The sequence below is a fragment of the Pezoporus occidentalis genome, unplaced genomic scaffold (assembly GCF_034315485.1).
Source record: "Pezoporus occidentalis ecotype Australia unplaced genomic scaffold, CSIRO_AGI_Poc_V1 ctg27, whole genome shotgun sequence".
In the NCBI taxonomy this organism is placed as follows: Eukaryota; Metazoa; Chordata; class Aves; order Psittaciformes; family Psittacidae; genus Pezoporus; species Pezoporus occidentalis.
In genome coordinates this window covers 8,609,095-8,634,870 of record NW_026914611.1, presented here as the reverse complement: position 1 = coordinate 8,634,870, position 25,776 = coordinate 8,609,095, and the positions used below count along the sequence as shown (strand labels likewise).

Sequence of the window (25,776 nt, the reverse complement as noted above, 5' to 3'; positions counted from 1 at the left end):
CCCCCTGCCGGGCCCGCCGGGAGGGGCTCCGCCATCCTCCCGTCGGCTCGTCCCCGCCCCAGCCCGCCCGCTCGGCGGGCCCGCTGTCACCTCACCTCAGCGCCGCAGGACGAAGCCTATAAGATCCCATGTAGAGCGTATATATTCCCTTAATTAAGTGAAGGTAAGGCTGGGGCAGCTCCTGTGTGCCAGTCCCTGAGGCGGAGGGAAGGGTGCTTCAAAGCTGAGGTGTAGCTGTGCAGGGATAAAGTATGCTTTACTTGTCATGTATCATAGGTAATTGCTTCTATCCCTATAAATACAGTTTAAATGTGAAATTTGTAGGTACCTAAGGGAAGGCTGCCTCTTCATGCTGTGGAAAACTGTGGCACCCAAGGCTCACCCTAATTTTGGGAGTCCGTGAGGTAAGTGCCTGCTTAGGAGCTGTGAGTGAGTTCTCATTACAGCTAATGGGAATGTGGTCAATAACAGACAGTAGAGTCTGCAGAGTTTTACATATGATCGCAGAATCATAGAATCGTTTGGGTTGGGAGGGACCTTAAAGGTCATCCAGTAAAGTCATCCAGTTCCAACCCCCTGCCATGGGCAGGGACACATTCCACTAGATCAGGTTGCTCGGAGCCCTGTCCAACCTGGCCTTGGACACTGCCAGGGTTGGGGCGGCCACAGCTTCTCTGGGCAACCTGTGCCAGTGCCTCACCACCCTCATGGTGAAGAATTTCTTCCTAATATATAATCTACATCTCCTCTCTTTCAGTTTAAAGCCATGCCCCCTTGTCCTGTCACTACATGCCCTTGTAAAAAGTCTCTCTCCAGATTTCTTGTAGGCCCCTTTTAGGCACCGGAAGGCTGCTCTAAGGTCACCCCTGAGCCTTTTTCAGCCCATCTTTCTCAGGTTGTTTTCATAGCAGAGGTGCTGCAGTCCTCTGACCATTTTCATGGCTGCCTCTGGACTCACGCCAACAGGTCCACATCCCCCTTGTGTTGGGAGTCCCAGAGCTGAATGCAGCACTGCTGGTGAGGTCTCACAAAAGCAGAGGGGGAGAATCACCTCTCTCAACCTGCTGGTCATGCTCATTTTGATGCAAACCAGCACAAGGTTGGCTTTCTGGGCAGCATCAAAAGGTCAAATGATCAAATGAAGGGGTCTATAATGAAACTAATTGCTCCCTAGGCTCCCCCTACTGTACTGAACTGATCACCACCAGCTATGATGGTATGTTAGACACCTAGCTCTCTACCAGTGTGGTAGACACCTAACACGAAGTGAGGCAAATTCCCAGTTTCATACAGATGTGGTATAATAAGACTGAAATTATTCTGGCACCAAATTTTAATGATACTTTCAAGTCCATGTAGAAATCAGTTTACTGAAATAAGTCATGCTAGGCATTTAAAAGGTGATGATGGTTTGCTCTGCATCGCAGATGTGAAGGTCAGGAAGAAGCAGGATGAGGTCTGTGTGCTGTGTTTGCGCACTTGATGGAACTGAGGGCCTCAAAGTCACATTTAGGTTACTGCAGGTACAAGATTGGGAGCAAATGTCACTCTGGAACTGGAAAATGTGACTTGTCAGCAGGGTAACAAGTTTTAAACAGACACTCAATAACAAAAAAATTTTAAGCAAGTCATAAATTTCCTAGATTCCATAATGTTTTTTTAATATACCACAAAAAATAAAATGCCTTTTAATATTTACATTCAACTGCAACTATTACATAGCACTTGTAAATGTGAAGATCCTGAATCTTTGTAACCAAAATCTCTTAACACTTCCAAGGGGACATAAGAAGGCCATATGCTTGGGTCCACAAAGGCTTCAGCAAAGTTTAGGATGTCAGTATGTAATTTTAAAATGTCCAGCTCCCAGCACTGATTTCAGATTTGCGTCACTCACTTGCTTTCCCTGAACACGGCCCGCAGTGGGGCAGCTAGGAATGGGATTCACAGTCACCTCACAGACAGTAGATAGTCTAAACTTGCTAGAAGGGAGAACCAAAGAGATGGTGCATTGGAAATCCTCTCTCCCAAGCTGAGGTTTTTCATCAGCAAAGAATCTCAATTGGATTCACAGCACTAAACCCATCACGTACCATAGCTTGTGCCTTTGGCTATGAACAACTGGTTTACTCTTTGCTGTTAAAGCCCAGCTGAAAGAAGTGATTTGCTACAAAAATTCTTTCTTTCAAATGCAAATGGCTCTGGCTGCTGTTGTTACACATGCAGACTGTCTTGCCAGCATGCTGGATGTGCATAACTGTACATGTCACTGGCAACCCTCATTTATAAGGAAAGGGAAGGTAAATAATGAGATGCAAAGCTTGTGTAAGCTTGCTCAGTGTGAAACCTCATTGGGAAAAGCTTGGGTGCCTCCTGAAGCCTTAGGATTAATTAATCACCATTTTGACTCACCTCCATTTAAAATAATTAAACCTTTTTGTGGATCTGGCTTTCATATAGGTGAGGATAAAACCTGAAAAGTTTTTCAACATTGCCTGCATAATAGGCACAATAGGATTGCTGGTTTAATGCTGAAGATAAAGCTTGCTTTTATTTCTTTTCACAGTCACACAGAAAGGAGTAACAGAACAATCATTAATTTAGAGGTTTAGAGTCCTGATAACCAAGGCCTAGTGTTCTTGTTTTATAAGCTCAGTTTGGAAGATTTCCCTCAATTTATGTCCTACAAGGTAATCGCATTAGAGGGATTCTCCTCTGTACTGTTGAGCACTGGAATTGGATTGAAGTCAGAACCTCTGAACATGCTGGAGATTTATGCATGTATTCTGCTGAATAAGGAGGCATTCAGGCAGACATTTAAGATCTTTTTTGAAAATAGCCTTGTGGACTTGTTGTCACTTGTTATTGGCAGATACAGCAAAACTGAATGAGTAGCAATAGTTGGCAAGATTCTCCAAACAACCTACCAAATTACTTGCAGATTTGTCAATACTGTTGGGACATGAGCTGGCTCTGAATTCATTTGCCAATATGTCACTTAAGTCTACAAATATCTTCCAGATCCTATGAACCATCTAATGATATCCTTTGTTTAAAAAAAAAAATTAAATCATTTTTTTCTGGGATGAGATCAGGTGAGATGCACTATGTGTTTCTGAGAAAACTACATGCCCCATGCTGCTAATCGTGGTTTCCCTTACTGATTGAATGATAGAGGAAAAGCAGATTTTGCCCTCAGATACAGTGACAAGCAGAGAGGTTTTTATATCCCAACACCATCAGCATCAACTGATAGCCTGTCATAAGTATTACACAAATGATTTGCATTATTTAAATATAGAGTGTTTGTCCACCTTGGAGTTAAATAAAATTATCAGTCCTCATGCTTGCCTTGGAACATATCCCAGAATAGGAATGCTAGCACTTATCTACTAATCCACTCAGAACAAGCTTAGAAGGCTTTGACACTGCTCAAATGTCAGCTTAAATATCTCCATTTGTTTATTACATCTAGTTAATGGGGTCAGTTTGGTATGTTCAAAATAGAGTTATTTAAACTTCCTGCTCAAAGGAAAATCCCAGGAGACTGGAATTTATATTTCTCACTATTTTCTAACATGAGTAAGTTGCTTTCTTCTCTGAACTTGTGGTGGTTTTGAACAACCTCTTAATTACTAATTAATCTCAAAATCAGGTGCTCCCCTGACATATTGAATGAAGGAGAGCAGCTGAGTAAACCAGGGTGGAAACATAACACATCGCTTGGGAATTTTCTGGTTTAACTCTGTGCAGGTTAATGATTCTGCAAGTTAATGGCAGGTGGTCTGTCTCTTTGACATCTGGGGTTTCCATAGGATTCATAATAGTACCTGCAGTTACTACAGTTACCTGAAATATTAGCAGATACCTGAAAAGAGGTTAATGTTAAGCTTAATGATTTCAGTTAACTTCTCCCTACAGTTTCGAACCCTTGTCTTCAGTTACTGTGAGGAAGAAAGCCATGCACCATACATGCTCTACAGAAGAGACCTCTGTGGCAGTGTGGCTTGCTGATAGCAGCTTGCAGGGGAACAGGAGGAAGGGCAGAAGGCAGAGATTCACTGGGCTGAAATCAGACTGATTGGTTCTGTGCCTTTCCAAAATTAGACAGTTTCTCTCACTCCCCCAGAAGTGAATAAAGCTTCATACTGCAGCAGACCTGCTGTACTCTTAAGCTGCAGTGGGCTCATTTATTACAGACTTGTTTAATTTTTTACTGCAGCTGGGACATACAGAACATTTTCTAGATTAATTCTTTCCATGTGGACCCGGTAGGCTTACAGTTAATGTAAGGAGCAATGGCATGGCTAAAGGAGGAACTTCCAGGCTTTTCTTAAGTTCTGAAGAGTGTGCAAAGGAAGGTAATCTAGTGGGGAAAATGGCAAGAGTACTGGGTTTTATCTGGATTTTTTTCAGTTGATTTTGCATCACACTATTATAAAAAATATTAAGAGTGCTCAAAAGTTTTCCATTTGTTACAGTTCTAGCCATTTCAATGAGATTTTTTTGCAGAACTTTAAATTCCATGATAAACCTGAGCTCCATGTCAATGTCTAGTAATACAGATATGTGGGTAACTATTGGTTCAATAACTCAAGTCACCAGCTGGTGGCCACCAGCAGCCACCAGCTCACACTCTGCATCTCCATTTGTCTCCATTTTGTCCCAGCAAGTCACCAGAAACATGCTGCATCTGCCACCTTTTGGATTCATGCCCTGCCCCTCAAATGTAGGGGAGAGGAGAACAGTGATAAGGTGCATCCAGCATAGATGTATGGAGGAAGCACAAGAAGAGAAGTGCTTGCCTGGACCTATGGGGCAAACTTGCTTTTTTCATGCTGTGTCTTAGTTGAAGATGCTCAGAGGGCTGGAGCACCTCTCCCATGAAGACAGGCTGAGTGAGTTGTGGTTGTTCAGCCTGGAGAAGGCTCCGGGGAGACCTTAGAGCAGCTTCCAGTACCTAAAAGGGATCTACAAGAAATCTGGAGAGGGACATTTTACAAGGGTAGGTAGTGACAGGACAAGGGGGAATGGATTCAAGTTGAAAGAAGGTAGATTTAGATTAGCTACTAGGAAGAAATTCTTTACTGTGAGGGTGGTGAGACACTGGAACAAGTTGCCCAGAGAAGTGGTGGCTAGAATTGTTCAAGGTCAGGTTGGACAAGGCTTTGAGCAACCTGGTCTAGTGGAAGGTGTTTCCATGGCAGGGGGGTGGAACTAGATGATCTTTAAGATCCCTTACAATCCAAACCATTCTGTGATTCTATGATTTGTGGACTGAACATGCACACTGACAATTTTACACTGGAAGTCTTAACTATCACTTCTCTTTAGACAGTCAACCATCTAATCCTAAGCACTGACACCACATGCATCCACATTTTGGCATCTCTGTGCTCAGGGGCGGCACCAAACACATGATTAGCAGCTTTGTCTCTAAATACTTGTAAACACTCCCTTAAAGACGTCCTCCTTAAATTCTGTTTCACAGAAGCCAGGCTGTTTATTTCAATGAAGTTTGAGATCATGTGGAAAACAAGAGCATGCATGGTAACGTAATCAGAAACTGGATCCTAATGCAAATGTATTAGGGAGACAAGTTTAAGATAGGCAAATTGATTCTTAATTGTTGATTTTTATCTCAGGTTTTACATTTAATGTTCTGTCTTTGTGTTCCATTTGACTTTAGGTGAAACCTCATTCTTGTGAATTAAAAGTACACTGGCTGAGCAGCTGTCATTGGATTTTAGAACACTCATCTGAAGGGCATTAATTTGCTACAAGGTAAATTGGAAAACATAAGAAATCATTATTAAAATGATGAGATTTAAACATAGTACTCAGAATACCCAATTAAGGTATCCATTAGGAGGGGAAAATATTATGGGTAGCATTGCATAATGCAACATACTTTGCACATTTGTACTCTTCTATGCTTATTAGACATCAAGCACTAGCCATCTATTTCAGACTGAATTTATGTCAAAGAGTACCTTTGTGATCCAGAATATATGATGAATTACCCGTGATAACTTTCAGAGACAGCAGAAAACTTAAGTCTTTAAGAAGCAGAAAACAAGTTGCATTGTTCCATACAGGTTTGGCTGTAGTGAAATAGCCTGTTTGGAAAATCAGATTTTAGAAAATTTTTAGAGGGGTATTCAAGGGATTTTTTTTCTCCCTGATACCTATCCATATTTCTCAGATCTCCTCCTCCTCTTGCTTCACAGCCCTGTTGTATTCCTACCTGTGTATGTCCACACAGTGCAAAGGTTATTAAACACCCATATTTACACTCGGAGGCAAATCTGTGTTTTAAGGCACTACGTGGCCACCCACACCATGATGTTATCAGGCCTGTAGCATAACACTGCTTAGAGATTAAAAAAAAAATAAAAATAGAGCTTTAATCAGTTCTTCTCCCCAAATGTCATTATCTTCTTTGTATTTGATTTAAATTTGAGCATGAAGGAATAGTCTCATCTTTTTTTTCCCTCACTCTAATTACCCATACCAGAGGATGTTTGTGTTCATATAATTTTAGTGAAATACATGACCCTGCAGAGGAACCTGCAAAAAGTTAAAGTATGTTCACCCCAGAAACATACTTGAGTGATATTTGCAATAGAAGTATGTATGCCTCCAGGAAATAAGCATTCCCAGGGTTGCTGGTTTTCCTCCATAAATGTTAGTAACGGCAAAGTTAGGTGTCAAAAATATGTATCATACAAAAATGTAAAATTTTGCCCAGTTGTGACCTTTAAATTGCCATCAGAAAACTGCTTTTCATTATCAGAAAGAGGAACTATTGTTAAAAAAAAGAAAAATAAATCAGTGTAGTAATAAATCACATTTAAATACAGCGGAGTTATCAGAAACACAAAAAGTACAGCTTATTGCAGTTATTCTTGATCCTGTGCTGCATTTTTCCAGTGTGGGCCATTTTCTGTCAACAAGCACCTGCTGGAAACATTTCTAAACCTGAGGATTAGACCTAGTCTAAAACAGAAATATGAAGCTAATTAAATGCAAAAGCCAGCATTCTTACTGTTCCTTTAGTTCCCTTCTCTGCATGAAGGAAGCATTTCTTGTTTTTCTTGCTGAGCACAGTTTAATATAGTTTACTATTGTTTTTAAATACTTTCAGTACTTTATAAATTTTGGTTGGGAGCACTACGAAAATCTGTGTTCGTGGAGGTAGTTGCAACAGAAATTGCCACCTGAAATCTGTGGCAAAGAAATCTTCCTTGGCATGAAGATGATGTTCTGGACCTGCCCTTGGCTGCTATTTTGGCTTCCTTGCCTCACCCAGGAGGTGGGATGGTGCCATTTTCTGGTTAGCCAGCATAACAGCAAGGCTGGTTTTACACTGAGCTCTCGGGGAGACTTGCCTGGGGTATTACACCAGAGAAACAAGAGCCAATGTTTTGTTCCACTGTAATTATTGAAACAAACTCCAAAATGCCTGAATAAAGAAGCTTCTGGGGAACTTTCCATGCTGCCTTCAGCCTGGACAGGTCAGCCTGGGCTCCATGCCCTCATGATCTCAGGTGGCTTGGTGGTTTCTCTCCAACAAATACGACTGCACCCAGGGGAAGTGAGACAGTAAGTGGGAATCCATTGGGAGAGGAGGAACTGGAAGGCCTTATTTGAAGGGGTGTGTAAACCACTACAATAATCTTTTCTATTGTCACACTCACATGCTGGAGCTCTTGCCACAGACTTTTCCGGGGCACGGGCAACCAGCTGCACCAGGCATCTGGAGTCCAGTGACCTCTTACCTGCTCATATAGTGATCTGGGCGTTGTGCTAAAGGTTGCATTAAGGCCATTTTTGGCACTTAAGTCAAGAAATAATGATGGAATACTAAATCAGCTCATACTAAAACTCAAGTTTATTAGCTTGTCCCTAAGTTAGGAAGCTTTTTTAAGCAGGAGGAAAATAAGTGAAGTCAATAAACTCCTTCGTACATGCAAGATATGCATTTGCTGCAACATTTGTTCCTTAAATACATGTGTGATTTCTGTGTACATATAGTTGTAAGTATATATTTACAACACGTCATGTTACACATGTGTCAAAAAAGTATTAGTACAAATATTGGTTTAATTCATGAATACTGGACATTTGGACAGAGCAACCTGATCTAGTGGAAGGTGCCCCTGCCCATGGTGAGGGGTTGGAACTAGATGAGCTTTAAGGTCCCTTCCGACAGAAGCTGTTCTATGATTTTATGTCACTACTGTTGATTAATTTTATATATGAATGTGTATTGAGAAGAAAGTATTTTCAGCAATTTTTCTAAGGGTTTGATTACAGATTTCAGTGTGGTTAGTGCTTCTACAACAGCATGGTTGGGGTCTCGTTAACAAATCATTTGAACATATTATCCAGTCGATATAAGTGAGAGCTTTGCATGTTTGCATATACAGGAAAAACAGCTTGCAAGCTGAATGCAGCGTCAGTGATTTTCCTGGCAACACATACATCTGGGGGCAAAAATTAGCCTAGACTGCATTTCAATGTCATACAAACCCCAGAAACTATTTTTATCTGCAGGTTGCTGTGTAAAGAAATAGACACTATGTCCAGGAAAAGCACCAATCTGTGGCTTAGGTACCTGCATTTGATGCAACACTTAAGATGTGTCAGTACATTACACTGTAGAACAGGAAAGAAAAACACTCCCACTGAAATAGAGCATGTTGGCCTCAGATGATTTATGGCCTGATTCAAAGCGCCCTGAATTCAACAGCGTGAGTCCTGCTGTTTTTTTCAGCAGGGTTTGGCTCAGATGGGTGCACTTCAAACTTCCAAACCACAGTCAGTACAGCAGTGAGCTAGGCCAGATGGAAAGTGTCCGTCACAGCCAGGATGATTCAGGGAGCAGATGGGCTCTGCAGCCCTCCTGCTTTGTTTTGAGAGGGGAGCGGGAGGACACATAGCTGATGTTGGGTGGGAGGCCGCTGCTGCTCTGAGTGGGTGGTGAAGGCATGAAAGAAGATATTAACGCAAGGAGAAAAAGAGAGAGGAAGGGAGTGGTCAGAGGGGAAGGCTGGGTGGAATGTGCGGAATTAGCACGGGGTGGAGCAAGAGACAGGGGAAAAACAGAGGCACGCTTGGGGTTATGCAACTTGGCAGGTCTTAAACCTGACACTGACAGAGGAGGAATCCATAAAAAGCTCTGAGGAGGAGATGTGGCAAGGGGATTGACAAGAAAGGTAACACCAATGGGATGGAGCCCAGGTGATCTGTGCATGGTAGAATGAGGACATAAAAGAAAGAAAAAATGAGAGATAATGAGATAAAGAAAAAGAGTAAAAGAAGAGTTGCTGAACTACCCTGAAGAATTCTGTTTGCCTTGTATGTTGTATCCATAGAGTTTCTTTTTCTGTAAGTTCATGCAATGAAAGGATTTTCTGAGCTGCACTGTTTCAGGACTAGCATTTCCTGTATCTGGATGTGCTAGTTCACGTGTTCCACACAAGAGGTGCAAAAAGTGTCCTAACTCTATAAAATCCAAATATTATAGGACCGTCTGGGGGACAGTCGGCAGGGGGCAACACACAGCAAAACACTCCAAATGGCGTGCAGGTAAATAACTTCTTGGGAGGTGCTTGTCAATAAATAGTACTTGAGCAAAAAATATTGCACATAAGGAACCACGATGCACACAAGTCGTAATCTGTGAGCTAAACTAAGGAGGTGCTGGGAGGCAGCTAAAGAGGTTGGGGTACTCTCCAGAGGAAAAAAAACACCACAGATGAAAAAGTAATTTTGTCTAATATTGGTGCTTTTGTCATGGAAAGTGCCCAATGGAAACCTGAACTGATCATCAGGTGGCTATTTCATAGCAGTCAGAAGTAATGACACATGCAAAAGAGCCCCATTAGCAGCTTCAGCGTACAAGGACGAGCCCTTGCCTGCTACCAACTGAAAATGGGAAGGGATCTAATTGTGCTGTGTTGGAACAAATCCCAGTAGAATTTAAACTTGATCATATAGACTTCGAACTAAAATTTGATGACTCACTAGTGTTTTGGCGATTACTACAAGCACTTTTCAGGAAGTTTCAAAGTTGTTTGCAAGTGAGAAGCTAACACCTTCTAAATCCAGGGAGTACACAACCTGGCTTCTCCCTTCCCTGAAAGAAGCTCAAGGAAGAAAACCAGTAAATGGATCATTTTATTCACTGACATTGCGTAACCACCTATGGTAAGAATTTAGGGTGAGGCCTGAGAAACACTTTATCGAGATGGAAAATTGTAAAAGGTGTGTGTCTTTCATCACATATTTCTTCAGTTTGTCTTGCTGATATAGTAGCAACCAAGATGATCTTCTCAGACATAGCCATAATTAACAAAGTATTGGCCTGGATTCACGATAAGAATGTTTCAGACCTTTAAGAACAGAACCAAGATCCAAATGGGTAGTAGATTACTCACTGCTGAAAGAAGACCTTCAAGGATTTAATTAGTGTGTGGAAAAAAATGAGGTAACTTTCACAGTGGGCAGAGGGAAAGGTGGAGCTGCAGGATTCTCTCTTTTCCTGGGCTGTCACATCCCGCAGGAAAGCTGAATTCATGAGAACCAACAGACAATGCTGTCAAAACCCAGGCGCTAATGCTGTCTTGGCTAGACCGCAGCAATTATGAGCCCTCTGTCAGCACCCTGTCTGGCTTTCCCACGCGTCCGAGGAATGAAGGAGATTTGAATACATTTACAAATAACAATTTAGTCAAGCCAGAAAAAAGAAGTATGTTTGAAAGGAACTCTAGATTTAAGCCTGTCTATTTGAGGCCATAATTAAACCACAGATGTTCCTGTCTCCTACAAAGCTTTATGAACCAATAACTGTACCCTCTTAAATCACACTGTACAAATGAGCGTCTGGTCTTTTATTCACAGTATGATAAAAAAGGGGTAGTCTGTCTGACAAATCACTTATGTGCCTAGGAATATTTGCTGACATACATACTGCTTTCATAACCAAACTGTCTCCTGACCCAGCAAGGGATTATTTTGCCTCTTTCTTATCATGAGAGTGCTCAAAATTTGATGGAGTGATTTCACATATTCCCACTGCCCAAGCCTGAGGAAGCTGGCTCCTTCTATGGCTCTGCCACAATTTCTTTGCACAGGTATCTAGTTTTTCCATCAGCCATGCTGCTTCATGGCAAGAGAGGAGCCTAAATTATGTGGACTCAAGAATGAAAATGGAGGTGCAGCCTCATATGCTCATACCACTTGGATGCACACAACTCTATGGGATCCACCCAAGGGTACTGAAGTATCTGGTGGAAGTGCTCACTGAGCCACTTTCCATCGCTTACCAGCAGCCCTAGCTAAATGGCGAGGTCCCAGCTGGCTTTAAGTTGGCAAATCTGATGCCCATTTACAAGAAGAGTTGGAAGGAGGATCCAGGCAACTCTAGGCTTGTCAGTCTGACCTCAGTGCTGGGGAAGGTTATGGAGGAGATCTTCTTGAGTGCCATCATAGTACATGTACAGAACAATCAGGTGATCAGTCACAGTCAGCATGGGTTTATGAAAGGCAGGTGCTGCTTGACTGACCTGGTCTTCTTCTATGACAGTGTGGCCTACTTAGTGGATGAGGGTAGGAAAGCTCTACAGAGTGATGTGGAGAGGCTGCATAAATGGGCAGAGGCCAATGGTATGAGCCTCCAGGCTCAGTGCTGGGTCCTGCACTTGGACCACAACAACCCCATGCAACCCTATAGGCTTGGGGAAGAGTGGCTGGAAAGCTGACCAGTGGAAAAGGACGTGGGGGTGCTGATTGGTGGAGCTGAACATGAGCCAGCTTGTGCCCAGGCAGCCAAGAAGGCCAACAGAATCCTGGCCTGTATCAGCAATAGTGTGGCAGCAGGACTGTGGAAATGATCATCACCTGTGCTTGGCACTGGTGAGGCTGCACCTCAAATCCTGTGTTCAGTTCTGGGCCCCTCACTACAAGAAAGACATTGAGGTGCTGGAGCTGGTCCAGAAAAGGGCAATAAAGCTGCTGAAGGGTCTGGAGCACAAGTCTGATGAGGAACAGCTGAGGGAACTGGGGTGTTTAGTCTGGAGAAAAGGAGGCTCAGCGGAGACCTTATCACCCTCTACGAATACCTGAAAGGAGGTTGTTGCAAGGTGGGGGTCAGTCTCTTCCCCAAGTATGAAGGAATAGGACAAGACAAAACAGTCTTAAGTTGTGCCAGAGGAGGTTTAGATTGGCTATGAGGAAAAATGTCTTCTTCAAAAGGGTTGTCAAGCATTGGAACAGGCTGCACAGGGAAGTGATGGAGTCACCATCCCTGGAGGTACTGTGTTGATGTGGCACTTAGGGACACGGTTTAGTGGTGGACTTGACAGCACTGGGTTAACAGTTGAACTCAATGAGCTTAAAGGTCTTTTCCAAACTAAATGATTCTATGAGTCTATGCTGTGTGACAAAAGTGCCAGGGACCAAATACCTCATACGCCCTCTTCCTATGTCAAGTGACCTTTCCTTAAGGCTTGTCTACATGCAGGAAGTCTTGTGCAATAGGTGTGAGACACAATTAGAGTTTTATAACTACTTATTACCTGCCCTCTGCGTGGACTTTCCTATTTGCAAGAAAAGCTATCTCGAGGTGTAGCGTAACCCAGCTCAAAATAACTTGTGCACATAAAACACCAGAAAGAGACTCCATCACTTGGTACACAGCATCTTTTAGCACTTGTTTTTTCAGGCTTTTCCTTTATGTAAACATGTTTGGTGGAATTTTTCATAACCTGTGCTCACCAACCAGCAATATTTATTTCTCTCAGATACTTGTGGTCAGTCCTAACTAGAATGTATGCTAGAGCAGTAGAAGAACAGTCTCAGACACATGATTTACAGTCTCACTAGATCACTCATAAACAGAGAAAGAGCTATACAGGGACTGAGAAAAAATAAATTCAAGAGTGACTGAATCATGATCATGATGTCCATTTTAGGAAGGATTTTGAGGTCTTACATTAACCAAAGATTTGGTATTTGCCCAGATAAAAAAAAAAAAGGGGGGGGATCAATTCCACTCACTCTTTCAAAGGACCCTTCCTTAGAGGAGAAACAGTGCAGAAACCACAGACAGCAGTTTTTTTAAGCCTCAAAACCAAGGTGCCAGGAAAAATGCCCTGTATGAAGGGGAATAGAAGCCTAACAGTGAAGTATGTTGGGCGTTATGTTAACAAATCAGCTCCTAGTAGTGCTGTGGTATTAACAAGAATTACAGAGTACTCACTCACCTACTTCATTACATTCACCAATACTATCCCCTTGAGAAGCATGGCCTTATATGAGAGAGATGCTAAGGTGCTGTACTGCTCAGCCCCACACACCCCTGACCAATGAATGTAGTGCTCAGAAGGGACTATTTCTACACACCAGGTCAACAGCTTGGATGACTATATGGGAATTTCTCCTTGTCTGTAAACCCCATGACAAGATTATGTGCTGACTTGACTTATTTCCTTTGTGTTTGACCATTCCTTGTTCAGACAAGTACTCAAAAATTATGCAAAAGGAAAGGTTTGATTCTTCTTTCACATTCCTGTGAAATGAGAGTAAAATGATGTATATACACACACGCATGTATATACACATATATATTTTACTCATCATGTCTGATAGCCCCGGAGCATGGAATTATTTCTCTGGAGTACATGTACGAGCAAGCTGGTGGTGTGTTTCAGTAACTGCCTTTGCCAGTGTGCCTCAGCACTGGAGAGACTGCAAGATGAAAAGGTAACCTAGGTGTATTACAGCATCCGACAATTCTATTATGAGACTTACTATACTTAGTGGTCTTCTAACCCCAGAGACTGAAATCCAAGTATTTCCTAAGAATCCCTGTGTTGATTTCTCCAAAGGAAAAGCTTTGAGGCCTTGGCACTGTAAAGAAAGATTTTTAAAACATGATGCAAGTTTGCCACTTAATTGTCTGTGGAGGCTGACTCCTGTGTTTTGGGAAATGCAATTTGCAGCATCATGTAGAGCCACCTCTGCCCTACTTCACCTATGCAACCACTTCTACCAAAAACCCAATTGTAAAGCATTACTGCTCTTACTTTGTAATAAGCTCTGCTCTCTGATCCAGACTAGCTATGCAATGGATAGAGCAATGGTCCTGTTGTGTTTTCTTGAACTTCTTGAGCAAGACTACTGGTGATCTTAAAGTCTGGGATGTAACTGAGAGTTACCCGGAAGGGCTGGGACTGCTACTGCTGAACCCAGGACACACAGATAGCCAATATGGTGCTTCTCTGGGGAGATCAGGAGTCAGGGGCAGCAGGTCAGAAAGTGATTAACTTTGAGAAATGGATTGCACTTGTATACATTCAGAATAGTGGAAAGTGTACAAAAACTCTTTGCTCAGACTTTATGTTCACATCTGTAGGTATTCTGGGGAGTATCATCTAGTATTGTCTTGGTGTGCACAGCTGACATGCATCTTGTTTGCCCCTTCTTCAACAGAGGTAGAAAGGCAAGAACACTTAGAAACAGTGAAGCAATTCAGATTGAATAAACTGTCAAAAGGATGAGGTATTTTTAATCAAACCCAGCAACCCCAGGTGATAAAATACTGCATGGAATGGAGAGCAGAATTGATCAATGAAAAAGGAAATCAAACTATACAGCAGATCTAACAAAATTGGAGAAAGGTTTCTGCAATGTGTAAGCAAGATTGCTTTCAGCACAGCTGTACTCTCTTCACCTGTCAAAATGGATTTCAGAGTCAAAAGTCTCACAAGTTTCATGGTTATGATTTACAGGAAAAATTGATGCAGATCCTTAGATGGATTAAGTTAATCTAGCTCTATCCATTCATTCCCTTGAACCCAAATCAGTTTGTTGCAGCTAAGGATCTGGCTTCTTCCTCCTCCACAACTGAGCACAGATACAGCTTCCTCTTACCACTTTATATAAAAGAATCTTGTAAAACGTGTGAGCTTCTTTTTACTGTGTTAAAGTTCATTTTGTTTAAGCATGCAGTTCTTTTGCTTGAACACAAATAATATGTGCAGCTATAATTTTCTTTGTAACTAATTTGCCTTCATAGTTGTGGCTGATTAAATAGCTTTGCCTTACTTGGTTGGCAAAGAGGTAAGCACCTTTAAATATATTGTAATTGGGCTTTGATTTTTTTTTGTCTAGCCTTGTTAAAAGCGTAGTTAACACCTTTCTTGGAGCTGACTTCATGAACACACAAATGAAAAACTTCTCTGAGCTGTTTTATAGAGCACAGCTAATTAATGCAGTTAAGTACAACTGAGTTAAGTAGGAGAATCACAGCTTGTAAATAAAGATAAGAAAATTATAAGAGGTGTGACTGATACATGTGTAATTACCTGCTTGGGAGACAGCCTGATCTGGAAGAACCAGAAGAGATTTGGGAGGCAGGAAATCCTGTGTTGCAGTCCTCATTCCACCCATGACTCCTGCTGCTGTAGGAGAGTTGTCCTGCCTCTCCTTCCCCAAGTGGCAGTCACTCAATGAAAGAGTGACGTACAGATTTATTAATAGAATAGGCAAAGCATCAGAAACACTTAAAGTGTGATTTTGGTACCTGTGAATATCACACAGAGCAGATATTGTCCCAAATTAAAATTTTCTTGCACCGTCCTCCATATCCTGTTCAGAAGTGAGGAAATAGAGACTTACCACTTCTCAGTAGTTGCTTCTTGAAACAAATCTGATTTTTGGTACTTAAAAGAGTTCTTTAGATTACACAGCAGATTGTTGGAAGGGAGTTATCACAGTAAGGTGCATGACCCTGAAGAGAGTGCTGCCAAAGGGCTGCCGATAGCACAGAATTAAGATTTTGTTTCTCCTTCTGCCAGGAATAAGAAATCAGTGTCAATCCTAAAAGAAACCCCAACAACCACAAAAAAGGGTCAGTTATTGACAATTAATAACCAATAAATCTGATGTTGTAACTCCACATTAATTCAGAATTGTACTCAAACGCAATGTTTAGAAAAGGATCTCAAGTCCTGTTTTGTAACAACTGACTCCTACAATAGGCAGAGGAAACAAAATCTGAAGATGGGGAAATCCAAGAGGAAGTAAACTGGGGGTTGAGTCAACACTGTAACCTTGCAGTCAGAGGGCAGATGTAAAATCCTGCAATGTGCACAGTCTGCTCCAGCGAGTGTTGCTGATCCAGATCCAGATTATTTAGACAGTGGAGATTCTAGTCATCTCAATATTCAAATCCCCCTTTGTGTGAGTCTCCTTACAAACACAGCTGGAACATCCATGTTTTCCCATGTGACACAGCGACTGCCAAATTGTAATTCAGGCTTGTTTATATGGTCTCAGTAAGATATAAGCTGTACATTTGAACTTATTTACCCACCTTGAGACTGCACAAATCACCTTTCTAACCTGTTCGAGTTTAGCATGGGTCTGGTGAGAGGATTCCTGCACAGCTTCCTTCCAGGTTATTGCCACCAAGGCACAGGCTTTTAGGGCACAGAAAGAGGAGCAAACCCATTTCAGGATCCTCCTAGCATAGTCTGTAAATCCTTTCTCTTTTCAGTGTATTTAATTCAAGAAAGATTCTTACCTCCACTCAATTGATGTAATCAATTTAGGCCAAGTGACCTCCCATACATGCTAGACCATGGCATTGTGGCTTCTCTTGCCTCTATACCTCTGTAACATTCATTCACAAAGAAGCCTTGAATTTCCTGTTGGAGTGGATAACTGCATCTCAGAAACAAATCAGCTGACCTCTTTCATACTTTTCTGTTCTGAGTCATCATTGAGCCGGAAAAAAAACACTATTGTGAAGAAGAGAAACTAAGAATATGTCTGAGGAGGACAGTTGAGCTGCACCTTGGTCCACTAGTGCTGAAAATGTCAGGAAATGCAGAGGATAAGCAGGGATGGTTTTGACCTTCATCTGGAAGGAGAAGTCAGAGAGGTGCCAGTAAAATGTCAGGCTAATGAAAAGTATTTTTCGTTGTTTTGTTCCAAAATTTATTTTGCCTGGGTTCTTGGAAGATAATGACTATAACAATACTACAACTGCAGCAAAATGAAAACCAGCCAGGTCCTATCTTTGTTTCTGCCAAGGAGCTGAAGCACTTAATGCCTTTGATGCTGTTCCATGAAACCAGGCAGATGAATCATGAAAGAGTAGTACAGAATGTGAAAATGCAAAAATGAACTGAATCATAAAGCAAGCTGTTCTCATCAGAAGGTAGGCAAAGTGGGTAAAACACTGGAGGTGGTTGACTGATCTCAGACTGACTGTTCTGAATAGTTGACTTGGATGAGGCAAGACTCTTTGGATCAAGAACATAACAACTGGAAAGCTGGAAGACTTGGCTTAAATGTTAACAAAACAACTAGACTCTGTGAAACAGAGGAAGTTACCTAGCCCAGCTGGAAAGTACAAGAGGAAGGACAATAGCCTTGCAGAAGTGCCAACACAGAGGTTTCAGAGCTCTCCAACAGAAAAGCCCAGAAGCAGAAAGACAAGCACGGCTCAAATTTTAAATCCTCTGGAAAAATAAAACAATATTAAGGAGCTGTACACATTGTAATAAACAACATGAGCCAATACAATGTCTGGCATTGGGATGGTGTAAAATCTGCACAGGATTACATCACTCTGCAGTAGCATGCCAGCAGTAGCAGGTTGCTCACAGCAGGCTCTGAAGGATGACAGCAGCCCCGCCAGCTCAGAAGAATGCTTTGTACAAGCATGGGCTGCACAGCACACCAGGGGAATGAATGAGTGAGCGAAGCAAGGAGGGAAAGAAGGAAGCATTGTTCAGAGAACAAATGGGATATTTGCCTCAGGTGTGCAAGCCAGCCTGATGCCAAAGGCCACTGGCACTTGGGAAAATCTCCAGCAGTAAAAGGCTGGCAAAGCAAAATTCTGCCAAGTTTAGCTGAGCATTAGTAACGGGTGCACTGTCTTCAGGAGAGTGATCTGGCAGAGACTGGGCAGGACTATGGGATGGTTGCAGGGAATCTGAAGTCCCTCACTGTGAAACAAAGACTGCAAACACTGAAAGGTTTTTGGCCAGAGGCTTAACAGTGTGTCTTTTGTTCTTTGCTGTTTGTTCTGTCTCTAGGTGAACTGGGAGCTGAGCTAGTTGAAGGGAAATGTTCAGTCACCTTAGTAAGACTCTGGCCACGGATTCCTGGAGAGAAGTATTTAACACAACCTCCTGCAGGTGGCTTTGCAAGCATCTGCAAAGCTGGGGGTGGGCAAGAAGGCTGGTATCCAGGGACTGAATCCAAAACCAGTACAAATACAGTATTACCTCTGGCAAGAGCAGAATGCATAGAAACCTGCCATGAGAAAGGTGCCTTTGTCAAGGTGTGTGAGGCTACAGAAACAGAATCCAGGCCCTCAGCATGTGACTGACTGGCCAGGGCTGGGATTGCTGCGGACTTTACAAGATCCCATGTAGTAGTAGCTACTACTTTCATAGTAGCTGGCCACTCGTGGGGACTGTCAGCAAGCAGCTTCTGCATGTAAATGGATAAACTGTACACAGGCCATAGCTCCACTATGGTATTTGCATTGCACATCCAAGCTGTGCAGGTGCTGCGCTGTGGCTACACTGGTTCTCCATTCTACTGCACTCAGCTGTCCAGACTTGGTCTTCATGCATGCTGTGTAGACAATCCACATGAGATACAAGGCCTTCATTACAATGCCTCTAGGCTTCAAAATCTTTATGAGAGACATGAGTGCAAAGCTCAGCTCACACCATGTTCTTGGTTTTCATATAGTTCTGGAATTTTCACTTTCTAGTGAAAGTCAAGGCTTGTCCCTTGGGAAGTGTAATACTGTGAGGGGCTGTGAAAACTTAACAGGTGCCACTCAGCCCACATCATGTCACCTTTCACTAGTTCTGGACTTTCTGGGGGGGCCTAAAGTATGTTAGTGTAATGAATTTCAACAAAGGCTGCCTTTCTGGTAACTGTTATGTTGTCTTGGAGGAAAGAGAAGATCCAGGGTCTTATGACAGCATTTGAGCATGCAGTTTTTGCAATATTTCGCTCAATCCAGCGTATCCCCATTTTCAGCTGTATTGAAGTTCCACTCCCTTCCACATCTTGACTTATTTTCTTATACTTTGCCTCACCCCAGAAAAATAGACTACAAGTATATTCTATAAGGGTTTTCAGTTGAGACAGAAGAAAAGCAATTCAAGGCTATTATAATATATTTTATTATATTAAATACATTATATTAAGTAGTCAGAAATATTATCATTTGGTACTATTCCCAGAAGGAGAGAAGGGGAAGCTTTAAGAGGTTATCCACTGATAACCTGATGCCAAGCTGAGGCATTTTATGGCAGAGCCTCTAGGAGCACAGGCAGAACTCCATGTGCCCTTCCAGGTTTTGCCAAAAGCCTGAATTTGTAAAGCAGGTGGGAGGACTTTTGACACCTACATACCAGACATTAGTCCTTAGCAAAGACTCTCGTGTCAGAAGCCAGTGCTGCTTTGGGAACATCTCACAATCTTTACTTGGCTATGTTATTCAAGGACAAACCATTAGACAAACATCAGATAACCACCAGGAACAGAACATTTCTGTTAACGTTTCCTCTTAATGGAGAAAAAAGTAGCAGTAACATTTTGAGAAATGACACCCACACGAAGATGACAATCCCCTTTTCTTTGCCAGTGCCACAGATTCCTGCAGCTATGGGATCCTTTACTGTAGGGGATGCCAAATGATGATTCAGTCTGTTCCATGTACTGGTATTGTTCAGGGTGGGAGCGGAAGCCCCAGCTAACACTGTCAGTGAGTTCACGTGCACCCCAAGAATGGAATATGTGTGGAGAGTTTTTGAGAAACCCACAGTTGTTGCAAGAAAAGTAAAATAACTTTTTCCTGACCAAATCTGGATACAGATGTGGTCAGCCTGGTTCTGTCCTCACGTTGCCTGAAACAAAATCATTTGTCCCATGAAGCGCTGTTTAAACTCATGCTATCCCAAGTACGACAGCAAACATTCTGAAACAGAGTTATTTTCATTTCTGTGACATGCCCTTGGAGTCAGCTGCTGACAGAGTCAAGGACCTGACACCAGCCTGAAGGTGGGCTTTTTCTTTTCCCTTTTTACTATTTTAGTCATCTACAAGTATCTGAGCTGCAAGCCAAAGCAGATGCAATTATCTCAGCTGTCACTGGGAGGGAAGTGGCATTGAAAATAGATAGGATTCAGACCACAGAGCACTTTAAAGATCCAATTGCAACATGCTGATATACAAATAGTGACAAATAGGAAACCACTGCAGCCTTTCAAGCATCAATGCAAAGCTTTCAGAGGGACTACCACCATTGTCAGCTATTTCATTCATACCTCTGAGTAGCATCTTACATAGAGTGTGCTGCAAAAACTCCTCAAAGCTGCATGTTCAGCTTTAATGAGAAAAGGAAATGGTAGGCAGAAATAAAGTAATTGAACTGCCACAGTTATGGCAACCCTAAGAGCAGCTGAATCAATGTGAAAAGTATATTATGGGTGACTTACAAATGGAAGAATGTTACTGAGAAGGGCAAGGTTAGAAAATCATCATCAAAACTAGATGTAAAGGTGTAAGCAAAGACTCAGTCACCCTGAAAGAAACTATCTTCACAGAGTTAAGCATATACTTAATTGGACTTCTAAAGCAGCTTACACTTAAACAGTTTTCCAGTATGAGTAGTAGTTGTTCTTATCAAAGCAGATGTTCTCTGACATTTTGTGTCAGCATCCTTTGTACGTAAAGCAATCTGTCTATGGAAACCATTTTTTTTTTACAAATCGTAGGGCTTTTGATATGTAGAACAATTAAATAAAACATACATTTTGCTATCTTTGTATATTTATGGGTGACTCGTACCCACAGCACATAATCTATAGCTAAGAGAGTGCCTGAATGGCTAACTAATTTTATATTTGCAGATATAGTATCATTAAGTGAAACTGGTTCTTCTAGAATTCTAATACCCTGCACCTAGTGTTACCGAACTGTATAAAATTTGTTAAGAATCGACAGAATTCTATTAGTACAAATACTACCATAGATAATTTTCCTTCCTTTTTTCCCCCTCTCCTTTTGAAAAGTATATCAAATCCATACATCTGATCTAAGGACCTCCAAAGACTTCATGGCAATGATGTTTTGTACATGTGTATTTCTAAGGTAGAAGGTTTATTCCATTCTACATCTCTGAATGAAGAGTACAGTCAAATGCATTTGGAAGTGCCAAAGGAAATTACTACTTGAGAAATGTTCAGATGAAAATCCTGGCTGCAGCTTGAGAGAGAACCTCATACAAGACAGCTGGGGAGGAAAGTAAGGTATCTAAAAGGTGGATATCCATAACCTACCAGTTGCATTATACTTTAGTGCTGCTGGTCAGAAAGAGGCACCTCCAGAGAGCAATTCCTCTCACTCTAAGTTAACTGGCTGAAATAGATCAAATTAACTGCCCTCTGGAGGTATGTGTTGCTATCCTTTTAGTGGGCTTTAGGCAACTATTTAGGTGGTGAGATGTACCCAAACTTCAATGTCTGTGCTGTTTTGAAAACAGAAATGAGCCATTTAAGCCATTTTCCAAGAGGAAAATATTCACAATGAGAATAATCAGCCATTGGAATAATTTCCCTAGGGAAGCTGTGGATTCCCCAGCATTGGACACTTTCAAGATTCAGCTGGACAGCACTGGGCCATCTAGTTTAGACTGTGCTTCTGCCAAGAAAAGTTGGACCAGATGATCCTTGAGATCCCTTCCAACCTGGTATTCTGCGATTCCATGATTTAGTCCTTCACCATGTTGGAGTTGCACTCAATGCCTTTGGAGGGACCCCCAAAGTTACCGGAAATTTGCAGCAGTACCTCTTTATGACTTAGTGGAAACCCAAACAACCTGACACCCCCTCTAATGTACATCTCCATGATACTGCTGTAGCCAAAATGATCTCTGTGCTTGAGGAAAGGTGACAGGGGCTGGAAATTCTGGCTGGAAATGACACGCTGCAATGGGAGCTGATGGCAAAGGATAACTGATGGGAATGGTGTTGCTATAGGGCAGCCCTGGAGCAGTGCTCAAGCCTGTTTTCAGGGAGCTAACCACTAGGTTTCCTTAGCTTCTTTGGCTGCCAGAACAAAACACTCTTTTGAGTGGAAAGGCACAGGCTCAGTTTTCTAGGACACCCGCTTATTCTGCTCCTTAAATCAGTTATTCACCCTTTTCAGTCTAAACCAGTATAGACTTGTGGGAAAGGGAACAGTTAATTTTTGAAGGAGAAAGGACACAGGGCAGTAGTTTTTCACAGGCCTGATTAAAACAAAATTATATTATTTTCTTTTGATGAATTTGCTTTTTTAAGCTCATAGTTATAGGCACTATACCTATTTACCTTGGTTCACTGCAACTTTATAACATCCCGTGTGATACACTTTAAAAAAATGGACTAAATTCAGATTTCAGGTTCATTTTAAGAGCAAGTAAAATGTTTGGATTGCAAAACCTGCCTTTCTGTAGGCTGAATGCATTTCCGTGCTAGCAGCTTCCAGGAAACTCTTGGGTTACAATTACAAGAAGTTAAAACTGCAGCAGCAGAATTGTTAACTGGAAGTCAGAATTTCCTTTCCACCATTCCTCTTCTGTTTGGCCCTAACAGGCCAGCTTAAATACTTTGTTTCTTTTATTTTTCTATTACATTATTTTGGTATTTTTGTGGCTTTTTTTTCCTTTCTGATCCTAACCTCTAATTCTTTGTTCTTAGGTCTGTTTTCTTTTACCTTATACTGGATTATCTACTTAGAGCAGCATTTTCTAACAACCCTTCCCAGTTATAGGACTCTCTCCTTTAAATTTATCATGGATGTGTCCAATTCTTAAAACAGGTTAAAGACATTTTTTTTTGTGTTCTTTTCCAGGCTTCCTAGTTACATGGTCAGTAATACAAAGAAGAATGTAAGCCGGGAAGTCTGTGATAAGAACAATAAAAACAGCATTTGCTCCAAGGAGCAAAACTGAAGCAGACTTCACAAACTACAGGAAGAGAAGGAAAGAAGGTAATGTGTGTATTCAGTTGGACACAGGGATTTTCCCTAAAACAATAATTAAGACAACAAGTAACTATGTATGGAGATAACTAAAGCGTAATAGAAAACCTGAAGAAAGAAATGGAAACGTGATTTAATAAGGCTCAGCAAGCAGCGCATCTGGGGATGATACTGCAAGACAGATGGTATCCTGAACAGATCTGTGCTCTGAAAACTCAGATGACCCCATTTCTTTAGATTACCATGCAAGGAGATGACCCTGAAAAAGTGAGAAAGTACAGGGCTGGAATGCTAGCTGAGTGAGCCCCAGGGACAGAAGACAGTTTGATCCTAGCTGTCTGTTATTTGAACACAGATCTAAAAGAAGATAAGGACAAAGATCCGCATTTCACTGCCCAACATATTATAGATGTCTTTGCAAAACAAATGCAAAGCTTGTTGAAAGCAGTAGCAATTACATTTAGTTGGATTTTACTCACTGTTATTTTAGGATTGAGCAACCATGCTGAGAAATGAAAACAAAAGTTACGTCAGAAGAAATGACACATAAGGCTTTATGTTTACTTACTTATTTTTATATGTATAAAATATAAAAATAACATGTATGTTTATATGGTTGGTTGTATAGGAAATGTGAGGTTTACAGACCATTTGTCACTGCTGCAGCCACTGGAATGGGCCAGCAAATTTGTGGCCCTGTGTCTCCTTACAGCTGCTTTTTATATTTGGAGTATAAACATTGTTAGCTTCTGAAGGATTTATCAGTTTAGAGGACAGCTGTGGAGTGTTTAGGAGAGGACCTAAGGACAACATAGCTCCAAAATAAGTATGTGTTTGGCTACTCCATCTTCTGACACGCGAGATACTTCTACAGAGAAAAGACTTCCAAGAAAGTAGACAGCCTTCCAGGGATCTCCTGCAAGTACTTCCTCACTCAACACCACAGGCTTTGAAGGCTTCTTTCTGTGAATTTTTCTTGTCTAACAGAAAAAAGAAGATATGTGAATGGATGAATGGATGGAATATGTACGATTAAAAAAAACATTCAAAACATTACAGGAGACACACTTTTTCCATGAGAAAAAAAAGCCACATGGAAATTCCATGAAAAGTCACATCACTTAACAAACTCCTGGAAGGCTCTCAGATGTTAGAGTTGCTACAGCTAATACCACACAGAACAGCATAACTGCAGCTTGCAAATAGACAAAAACCTGATCGTTTTGTTGACAACTTATTTTGCTCACACATGCAGTTAAAATTAAATGTAAGCACTGTCTGGTAGTTTTTGGAAGACAGAAGAATAACATCTAAGCGATAGAAAACCTCTGTAGCAAGCAAGACCAGTTCTGAATGTAAATTTATTTTCCATTTGTGTATTTTTTTTTTACACAACATAAATACGTACAAAACAGTACATAAGGAAAACCTAGGAAATCATGCTTAATATGACCTTTTCCCCCTTTGTCCTTACAGAGGAAGGCTGTCAAATGCTCATGAGCTCCCCATCCATCATGTTTCATAGGAGAACAGGAGACAGTAGGCATCTTAAGCTGGCCTGTATGGATTCACACACAGGGATCTTCCTCCAACACTGTTGTGCTTAACAGCGAAGAAAATTCCAACTGCCCTTTTAAGATATCTGAGTTTTATCTGAGGGCACACTGCTCATATCTGAAAGTTTTAAAATAAATGTCGAAGTCTGTTGTATAGTCCAGGATCAATTACGAAGTACTTATTACTTGGAAAGATGTCTGACTTTTGCCCTTTCATTCTGTAACAGTCACAATCATTTCAGCATTCCGTTTTACAATTTTCTTATTTACAGCACATTCACAAATTCACTCTTGCAGCTGTTCCTCATGTGATTATTTCTAGTAGTTGCATTGTGGTTACCCATACGAATAAGGCTTATTGTTGTGGTATACCATCAGAGGCTACAAATACGCAAAAATTATAAAGGGACAGGAAACTTTCAAACCCTTTAAATAATTCCTTCTGGGCTTGGACAAGCATTCTTTTGGGGTTTGCCTGGACTTTTGTTTCATTTTGTTTAAAGACTGCCCTGCAGCTATTTCAAAAAGTTTAAAAACTGCTACCACCAATTTACTTTAAGTCAGTTAATCACAGGAGAGCAGGCAGTTTCAAAATCTGCCAAGCCCTCAGCCAATAGAAATTAGCAATTATGCAGTTATTTTTATTAGCTGCATATTGCATAAAGATGTGAGCATCTGTACTTATTATATTATACAGATTATTTCATGACAGTATATGACATTTATTTGTAGTAGTGTAACTGCTATGATTATTTTGAGTGACAGATGAACTGGTAAGGAAGAAAGCATAGTAACCAAAGTTGAGTATTTTTGAATATATATTTATTCTGGAGAAACAAGCTCCTAAATGCATGACTGCAATGGATACCGGACAAGCACGCACTATAAAAAAAAACCCTATTCTGTTTTCCTTTTCTTGTCAACAGCACATAGCAACAACTGTTTCCTAGTACCAGCAAAGATCTCTGCTGCATCAGTTACTCTGCCATGGAGGTTAGAACTATGAGCTTTTGAACTCACATACAGTGTAAACAATCACCACTTGATTGCTTTGCTGAATACAGCTTGTATCCTATTACTTATTTCCCAGCTCGTATCTTGGAACTGACTCTAAATCTAAAACAAGGAGCACTTATCCAAATTCTTTGTG

General features: G+C 41.4%; 1 long non-coding RNA gene across 4 annotated transcripts; it reads left to right on the top strand.

The window, feature by feature from the left end:
* Window positions 1-57: 57 nt before the first annotated feature.
* On the top strand, window positions 58-24,782 carry LOC134166726 (uncharacterized). Of its 4 annotated transcripts, XR_009965965.1 has the most exons (4): window positions 329-404; window positions 5,690-5,784; window positions 22,942-23,079; window positions 23,699-24,782. It is a non-coding gene; the product is annotated as an uncharacterized LOC134166726 (long non-coding RNA). The 4 variants fall into 4 exon arrangements; XR_009965966.1 differs by lacking the exon at window positions 329-404 and adding an exon at window positions 58-163 and having other exon boundaries at window positions 22,942-24,782; XR_009965967.1 differs by lacking the exon at window positions 329-404 and adding an exon at window positions 73-130 and having other exon boundaries at window positions 22,942-24,782.
* Window positions 24,783-25,776: the final 994 nt, after the last annotated feature.